This window comes from Nycticebus coucang, chromosome 13, assembly GCF_027406575.1.
Source record: "Nycticebus coucang isolate mNycCou1 chromosome 13, mNycCou1.pri, whole genome shotgun sequence".
NCBI lineage: Eukaryota > Metazoa > Chordata > Mammalia > Primates > Lorisidae > Nycticebus > Nycticebus coucang.
The window spans coordinates 86,806,882-86,816,952 of record NC_069792.1 but is presented as its reverse complement, the minus strand read 5'-3'; the positions used below and the strand labels follow the sequence as shown (position 1 = coordinate 86,816,952).

The window sequence follows — 10,071 nt, the reverse complement described above, 5'->3', positions numbered from 1 at the left end:
ATTAGCCTGCTTTCTCTACTGGATTAAATGTGTGACAAGTGGAAAGAGTTGTAACTGGGGTTAGGTAGACTTAGGTTTGTATACTAACTCTACCACTAAGAGCTGTGAATTCTTGAAGAACTTATTTAAATTCCCTACGTCTCAGTTTCCTTATCTACCAGTAAGAATGATAATGACAATTTAATACTGATTTTTTATTACCATTAAATAAAACTTTGCAGATCCCAAAGTTTCTAAAACAGAAAACACCAAAATGTTAATTGGATGAGTACAGAATAGTTTCCCTTATCTACACTAGTATTTTCCTAAAATGTTCAGCTAATAGATAAAATTAATGATCAGTGGGACATAAATTATTTTGGTAGTACACCAGCATGATGTCAAGAATTTCACGAGGTGCAAGAAACAAACTGTTCATGCTATCAGGAAAAAAGTAGGAAAAGAATATTTGGGGGAGCTAAGGAGGAGTACGAAACATTGCTAAATGCCCCAGTATAGTCATCATAATTGGCTAAATTGTACATTGGGCACAGCTTTAGGAAGTGATTTATTGGTACAACAGCTTTAGAAAGCAGCTTACAGTAGGGCTCTAACCTCTGATTCCCCTGTGACTGGGTAATTAGCCCACTGGAATCTACAAAGTTCAACCTTGAAGGATCAGTACTAGTCGCCAGTGACTACAGACTGAGCACTCAAAAATCACTGTTGAAGGAAGTGACTCCAGAAGCTGAGACGCAAAGACTTCCCAAACAATGTTTCTAAGCCACAAAGCCAGACAGTAGACCTGGAGAAGAGAAATTTCCATGGCAAACAGGAAACCTTCCTAAGAGTCCGTCTATCTCTCACCTTAGAATACAAATGCCTGCATTGATCTGTGGCACTGCTAAAAGCAAGTGCAGTGTTTATGCCATGAGTGAAAGCAAAATTTAAAGGAACTATTAAAATGGGTGCTATCTGTATTCACACAGTACATGAGGATAAAGGACTAGAAAGGTGAGCAGAGCCTTAAGAATGAAATCATTACCTACGAAGTCTTAATTCAATCACTTAAAGCACTGAAAGCTATTGGCCTTAAAATCTCTATCAGATTATTTAAAAGGAGTGAGATATTACTACACCCCCCCACAAAAAAAAATTAACACCAATAATGTAAGAGATGCTTGAAACCAGCAAAGGAAATAATTTCCTAAAATGTGTGGTTTGAGGGTCAGAGGATAAGCACAGACCACCTTAATCTCAAACGTTTTTCCCTATCAGTATTCTACAGAGCCTGAAATTCTTATATTTTTTCTAATTTAGTACTGCCCTCCAAAATTTTCCATTAAAAAACAAATTTGTTTCCTTAAAAGAATAATGATGGGAATGATATTTGGCCTGAGTTACCTTATCATGAATAGAGAAAAAACTTAAAGAAGAAAAAAAAAGTTGAGGAAAGTGGAAAGAAAGGGCAATAGAAAAGCAGGCTCCCCATATCTACCCTCCCTAGATATCTACCACAACTCCTAGATTTTCTCTGTGCAGTATGGTAGCTTTTGCCAACATCTGGCTATTTACATTTATATTTAATTAAAATTAAGTAAAATTAAAAATGCAGCCCATCCATTACATTAACCTTATTTCAAGCCCTCAATAGTCACATAAGGCTTGAGGCTGCCATATGGGTCTGTGCAGACACAGAATATGTCCATCATATTTCTTTTTTTTAATTTTTTTTTATTTTTATTAAATCATAGCTGTGTACATTGATACGATCATGGTGTCCATCAGATTTCTAATGGACAGTGCTACCTTAGTGATTCTTCCTGAAGAAGCATATCATATACTTCAGAAGCAATGAGCTGTAAAGAGAGCTGAGCACACTATGCAAGAGAGAGAGCTATACTATCTTGCAGCCTTTTTTTCAGTTTTGACAGATAAAGAACTAAGAAGTAATTTTTTTGTAATCAAATAACATATATGGGAAAAGAGTATGATGGATCACAGAGAGAAAAATTCTAACAGGACAAGCCAGTGGCTCTTTCTTAGCAACCTAAATTAAACAGTTCACCTGTGAGCACGAAATAAAAACTAATATTAAAATACACTTTGTTCTGCAGAGCTATTGACTATAATTGTGGAGTGTACACTCTATGAAGTCTTGTGGCAGATCAGCGCCTCAAAACTTTCTTTGTCATCTTTATTAGCTCACATTATGGTGTCCTAGAATCTTCATGGGCTTTCTTTACTCTTTTTAAAATTTTTTTTTGCCTAATTATTCCCCTGACTGGGTAATTTCAAATGAGTTATCTTCAAGCTCAGTGATTCTTTCTTCTGCTTGATTGAGTCTACTGTTAAAGGTCTCTGTGGAATGTTTCATCTCTTTGTTATCTTTATAAGTTCTGGATTATAGAAACTTTCCATATATTTTATTGGTAGGGCAGCCATTATCTGACCATAAGAATTGTATGAGAATCTGAGAATCAAGTTTATGGATGCCAGTTTTTTGTTTGTTTTTTTCAGAAATGAAATTTCTGTGTACATAATCCAAATTCAAATGAAGATTTATATTTGACCCAGAAGCCCAGACCACATGTTATCTCTATAAGGGGGGAAAAAAATCACGAAAAAAATTTTTTTAGCCAGAAATATGTGCAGGAAAGTCTGCCTCTATTATTACTTCAGCAATATTGGGAAACACATAGCCTGATCATAGTTAATGACAGACGTAAGACATTTATGATTTCTCTGGGTCTCAGGATCTGCTTATGTTAAGCAAAAAGTTAGGACCACATGATCTTAGACCCCTTTCAATCCTATGTAATTGCTTAATAACCTAAATTTCTGTAAAGAATCCTCTCTGAAGACTTTGTAAGTGAGGATTGCTTTATTATTCAGCAAAGATAGTTTTATAGACACATACATTTTCAGTACAAAGGAAGGATATCAGTGCACATTGGTCGCAAAATTGAGAGTAACAAATTCACTCACTAGCGGATCTCTTCCTTTAACACTTTACAGGTTTTTTTTCTTTTTTCTTTTTTTTTAAACAAATTATAAAACCAAACTTAGATAAATTAAAGATACATCATAAGTAGTTTAGTTATCTGTTTACCCCCAATCAGCACTCTTTAGAGAAGAGGTTTTTTTTCTTTTTTACATTAAAAGGAAATTACTGAAAGATCAGCACTCCTGTGCACAGATGGAAGAATAACTCAACGGAAATTAAGCAGGTGGGAATGGGGAGAAGGGTATGGGTGAAATCATACTTAGCAGGCTCAGTGAGCACTACCTGGGTGATGGGCACACTTACAAGTTTGACTCAAGCAGTACAAAAGCAATTCATGTAACCAAACTTGGTGCCCCTGTAATATTCTGAATTTTTTTGAAAAATAAGTCATAAAAAGGACTATAATCATTTTTTTTACCAGATTTATTGCCTGAACAATTTTTGCATACACATTATATATATCATCTTCATGTGCATATATTGTTTTTGCCCCCCCTTTCCCTCAAGCTAAACATGTTTATGCTGAAGCTGTTTTGTAAATCCCAAGAAAGCGTTTGAAGAAAATTAAAAATCTCTGCCAAAAACTATAACCATCTCTGAGCTTGATCATAAACTTTCATTGGAAAACTGATATTAAGTATGTATCTTCATTACATTTTGAAAGCATGAATAATATATGTCATTGTCCAAAGGCTGAGCCATGAACACTGCTTTATCATTCAAATATAAATGAAAGTGCACTGGATTACCCATTAGTGTCCAGTTTCTTTGGAAGAGTAAGAAAAAAATCTGTTGAATCTCAGCTGGTGATTTACATTCTCAAACATCTTTATTCACAAGCCTAAAAACCAGGTTAGTAACAGTTGCCAAGACAACTTATCCCTGGATTTAGTAGTACGGCATCAGGAAAGACGCCTACAAGGAATTTAATTAACTAACACCTCATCCTCCTTGGCCAAAAATGGATGGATTTTCTTTCAACTCAAAGTCCATAAAGAATGAGATTGAATGGAATCTAGACACACTAGGTAAACTCACAGATGCACAGTAATTATAAAAATAATGTCACCAGTTTCAGATGAGGTTCACATAAAATCTACCTCAGTAGTTCATAAATGTTTATTGAATGAATGTGAATAAATATGTAGGATTTTTCATGTACAAAAATAAAAATTATCATTTATAAGTATAAATATGTGTAATATGTGTATTATATACATCTCTTCATTTCCCTTCTTTCTCTCTCTTCTCAGTAAGAAATAGGTAGTTCATAAAAAAGTTAAGTGAAACAAAAACTAGCACCCACCCAGCGACTGACTGACTGGGATCCCCTCTTGGCCAAGGGCATCCCTAAAACTGAGTTGCTACCATGAGATAGGAGAACAGACATGCCTCATTGTGCTCCCTTCCCTTCTTAGAGATGTCCTTTGTGACTCACTCATAGGCCTAAGCCTATGCAAGGCATATTTTCAGGTTCTTAATATACACAACAAACCGCTTGAGTCTGGGCATATGTCCCATAGTTTGTCTCTGATTGACAGACCCTTATCTTAACTTCGCATTCCTTTTCACTGAATCCTGGTCTATTAGAAATAGCCTAATTCTTTCATCCAATTGTCAGTCAAAGAATCTTTAAACTCACCTATAACCTGTGGGCCTTGACTTTGAGATGACCCAACTTTTTGGACCAAACCAATGTATACTTTTCACATATAGATTTATGGCTTTACCTGTAATTCCTATCTCCCTAAAATATATAAAACCAAACTGTAACCCCACCACTGTGAGTGCAGTTGCTCAAGCCTTCTTGAGTGAGGCTCTGGGTCATGGTCCTCAATTTTGGCTCAGAATAAACCTCTATAAATTTAAAAAAAAAAAACAACTAGCATCAAAGGGGAAAGGGAGGGGAGAAAATGCCATGAAGTATGTTAACCAGTTTGATGAAAATATTTCAAATTATACATAAAACCAGCACATTGTACCCCCATGATTGCATTAATGTACACAGCTATGATTTAATGAAAAAAAAAAAACCTAGCATCAAAGGAAAGATAAATCAAACATAACATTGATAAAGATTTTAGAATTATTTAAGACTGATTTAAAATTGGCATTGAGCTTCCAGTTAACCATCTCAATAGTGGAAATGGAACAAATTGCATTGCTTAGAAAGGAATGTTTCTATTATCCTAAATTCTAAAATGAAACATCATTGGGGAGGAGGGTTTGCTTAAAATGATGTATATTTTTGACTAACATTATAAAATTCTTAATATAAGAGCCATGCTTTGTATTTCATGGTCTTCACACGGTTTGTTCTCATTTAATCCTCCCCAGCAGCACCCAGTATTTTATAGAGCTAGTAGAACATTCTGGAGAGATTTCGTTTCACAGTATTAATTAGTATGTAACTGGATTATACTTCCTCCTCCCCTACATGCTGCTTCTCTAAGTTAATGTCCAACCTGAAACACGGGATCTGGGGTTGAGCACCAAGCTCTAACACCCCACAGGTGCTGACTCCTCACTCTCTCTTTGGGGCACTTTTTCACCAGAAAGGGTGATATTTAGGTAATTTTCCCCGTTCTTTGGAGACTCAAAATATTTGTTATTAAAACTCTGAATTCACATGCTTACAATTCCAGGACTGCATAATGTTTCGTTTTTTAAAAAACATATTTATGTACTTTAATCCTCATAATACATAATGGTGAGTAGAAAAATGCTGCTTTTCTAGTACACGTTAAGAAGTCTTGGCTCTGTCAGAATACAAGTTTTCTGACCCTTACTCTGTGCTCTACCCTTACATGCACTTATTCCAGCATACAAGTTGGCAACAAAACCATGATTCACATATCCCCCCGGATATTGTTTAGTTAATCAAATTTGTCCTTGAGTAAATAGGAAACCAATGACTCGCTATAATTTCAGAATATTTCTGATTTTCTGCCTCAGAATATAATTTTGGACTAGCCAAGTCTCGTTTCCCCATCAGGTAGTGCTAGCCTTCTGATTTTGTTCTTCTTTTTCAAAGTTATTTTGGATATCCTAGATCTATTGAAAAACAATAGAGACAGCTGTAAAAACTAGAGCATGACTGGAACCCATGGACCTAGGTTCTGTGGCTATAGCCTTGACTTTGATGACTTTCCATATGCATAGGAAGTGTCAGTGTCTGCTACATTAGAGCTAATTCTGGGGAATCTCATTTAATTTTTACATATTTTGATAATGCTTAATCACCTAAATATTAGGAAGTCTGAGTATACCAGGAATTGGGATGCTCAACAGAAACAGGATGTGTCTTTCACTGCTGTGAATATCACATGCTTGTACTGCGTGGGAAAAGGAACGACAGTTGTATTGTGTGTTAAATGTGATAACCTTCCTGAGGGGAAAGCCATCACAGTTTTGATACAGTGTATATTCACCAAGATTGCAATTCTCTTTTTTTGTCTCTTAGGTGTTACTGAATGCCTTGCCAAGGTAGCACCACCTCAGTTATAGTGTTTCCCAATGGTACTAGTTATTCTCAGAAATGCTTTAAAACACAGCTGTTAGTTTGCATTCCCACCAACAGTGTAGAAGTGTTCCCTTCTCTCCACATCCATGCCAGCATCTGGGGTTTTGGGATTTTGTTATGTGTGCTAGTCTTACTGGAATTAGATGAAAGAAGTTTGGAGAACACTTAGGGAACTAAAAGTAGGCCTGCCGTTCCATCCTGTAATTCCTCTACTAAGTATATATCCAGATGATCAAAAATCATTTTACAACAAAGACATTTGCACCAGAATGTTTATTGCAGCCCAATTCATAATTGCCAAGACAAGGAAACAGTCCAAGTGCCCAGTGACCCATGAATGGGTAAACAAATTGTGGTATTTGTATACCGTGGCATATCATGCAGCCATAAAAAAGATGGAGCCTTTACCTCTTTTATGCTTACATGGATGGAGCTGGATCATATTCTTCTTAGTACAGTATCTCAAGAATGGAAGAAAAAATATCCAATGTATTCCGTACTATTATGAAACCCATATATAATCACACACACTTTCATACAAATGATAAAACACAATTATAGCCCAGTAAGGAGAGAAGAGGAGGGCGAGGGGAAGAGAAGGGGGTGGCCAGGTGGAGGGAGGGTAATCGGTGGGACCTCACCTACTGTGCATATGGCAAGGGTACATGTCAAATCTATTAAAAGTAGAGTATAAATGTCTTAACACTACAATTAAATAAGTGAGGTCAAGGCTACGTTAAACCAGTTTGAGGTAAGCATTCCAAATTCTACCTAAAATCAGCACATTGTACCCCATAAATGCAGTAATGTACAGTTATGATCTAATAAAAAAAATAAATAAAATTACAGCTGTTAAGTGATCCCCCTCCTTGTCTCCTCACAAAATTCTGGGCAACTTCCACGGCTCCCACTCCTCAACACTCACTGTACAAGGCACATGGAATTATTTTACCCTTCTTCACAGTGTACAGAGAATGTATATTTGTATGAATAACACTGTGTTGGTATATTTTCATGTGAATTTTCTCAAGTAACCCATTTCATGGAAAATATTGATTTGGTATGTCCATTCTTCCTCTTCAGTTATTTTAGATATATTCAAAAATCTAAAATACATGGTAATAGAGTAGATTATGTAATATGAATATGTAATTATGAATAAATGTATGATTATATAATTTAACTATATATATTATATAAATGTAGATGTATTTCTTCTACTCTGGAATTCTGCCTGGGAATATCTTAAAAACAGATAACTGAATTATATTAAGTTTAATTAATATTAAACAGCATTAAGTTAGCAAGTCCCCTGTTTCCTGTACTGCCAAATTTTTGATCTCATGGGCATCTAAACTGATTTATAATAATTGAATATGCAGGGAGTCGTTGCCACTCGGGATTCTTATAAACTAGCACACCCTGACACTACAGCTGTAATTCCTTGGGATTGTTTGCTTGCCCTCTGACACCACTGGTTTTTAGGAAGTCAAGGAAACTCACCCTTGGCAGGGCCTAATTTCACAACAGAAATGTTAACTCGTAATGAAATTGTATTCTTTTGTTCTTCAGATCATCTTCTAAATTATTAGTAGCCTGTCAAACTTAATATATAAACAAATAATGGAATTTTTTTATGGTTCAACAGTTTGATTTTAACTCCTAATGCTTCATTTTAACTGTGAGGTTTAACTACTCTGGGGATTTAAAAGAATAGATCAGCTATGGGTAGACACACAGCCTAAACTAAGACTGTCTTACCAATCTCAACAGGAACTTTGATCACGTACAAACTCAGTCGCCAATGAACTCAAACTCCTGCATCTAAGGTTCATGAATATATTTAATCTCAGTAAGAAATGACAGATCATCTAATGCTCTATTTTTCAAATTAGTGGAGGGAGAGAAGGTGGTGGTCATTAGAATGAGCAGTGAGGAAGAGCATTTGACAAGACTCCCAAGAAGATCCTTTTTATCCATTCACGAGTTCCAATCCACTGATCCAACCAATGCTTTCTAGCCCCAATTACAATTCAAACCATCTGGGAAGCTTTTATCAATCTTTTACTACCCAGGTCATATCACAGACCAAATTAAGATCTCTGGGTTGGACCTAGCACCATTCCTTTAAAAAGAATTACCTGGGAGAGACTAGACCTACAGTGAAGTGGAGATTTGCTGACACTGGAGCTAAGTCCCCAGGTCCCCTTAAAATGGCCAAAAGGAGAGTCCCTCTCCACCTCCTGCTAGACATCTCTTCAACTAAGGACTGCTGTTCCCTCCAGGGAAAGAAAGTGTTATGTTCACACAAACAATTTTTTAATTGTAGTAAAATACACATAACAAAATTTACTTTCTTCATCATTTTTAAATATACAGTTCAGTAGTGGTAAGTATATTCAGATGGCTTTACAACAGATCTCTAGACCTTTTTATTGTGTAAAACAGATACCCTACAACCATCGAATACCAACTCTCACTTTCCTCTCCCCCCATCCCCTGGAAACCACAATTCTACTTTCTGTTTCTAAGGGGTTGACTACTTTTGGTATCTCATGTAAGTGGAATTATATAGTATTTGTCTTTTTGTGACTATTTTATCTTATTTATCATAATACCCCCAATGTTCATCCACAATGTAGCATATGATAGAATTTCCTTCTTTTTGAAAGTTGAATAATCTTCCAGTGTATGCATATACGTTTTAATCCCTTCACTTACCTACGAACATTTAGGCTGCTTCCACATTTTATCTATTGTGAATCATACTACAGTTAACACAGGTATGCAAATATCTCTTCAAGATCCTTCTTGGAATTCTTTTGGGTATATACCCCCAAAATGAGATTGCTGTATCATATGGTAATTCTATTTTTAATTTTTTGAGGAAACTCCACGTTGTTTTCCATGTGGTTGCACCATTTTACATTCCCACTAACAGACCACAGTGGTTCCAAAAAACTAGGGAACATTTCATGAATTTCTACGTCACTCTTTTACAGGAGCCATACTAATTTTCCCCGTATCACTCTAATTTTAGTGCGTGTGCTGCCAAGGCAAGTGCTAATTAAACAATTTTTGATACAATTTTCAGAACTTCTTAATAAATCCCATGGGTAGCAGACTGAGACTCCCAGATTTATTTTTTTAAATGCATGTTTAATTTTATTTCATTTTAAGAGGAATTCAATCAACAGGCAAGGAAAAGTTACTAACATGCAGCCCTCAATGAGCAGCCAGCATCAGATTCATCTGGGAATTTGCCCATTCTTAGGTCCCATTTCAGAATCACTGAATCAATAGTTCTATAGGTGGAGCTCAGCAACCTATGCTTCCAAGAACTTCAACTTGAAACTTAAGTTTCAAACACCCTCTGTGTTATGATTTTATGCATCTTAAGAAAAATCTTCCCAGCCTAATACATTTCCTGAATGCCTGAAATTTCAGTGAATTTATTCTTTTTTGTTTTACGTTGCTTTCTATTTGTTGACTGGCTGGTAGTTTACACACTGAAAGGGGCCTTGCCCTAAGCATCAGTAACTTTAAGACTAAAGCTAGGCTT

At 35.9% G+C, this 10,071-nt stretch overlaps 1 non-coding gene across 1 annotated transcript; it reads right to left on the bottom strand.

Moving 5' to 3' along the window:
- Window positions 1-9,466: 9,466 nt before the first annotated feature.
- Window positions 9,467-9,573, bottom strand: LOC128564125 (U6 spliceosomal RNA). The gene has a single exon (XR_008374001.1). It is a non-coding gene; the product is annotated as a U6 spliceosomal RNA (small nuclear RNA).
- Window positions 9,574-10,071: the final 498 nt, after the last annotated feature.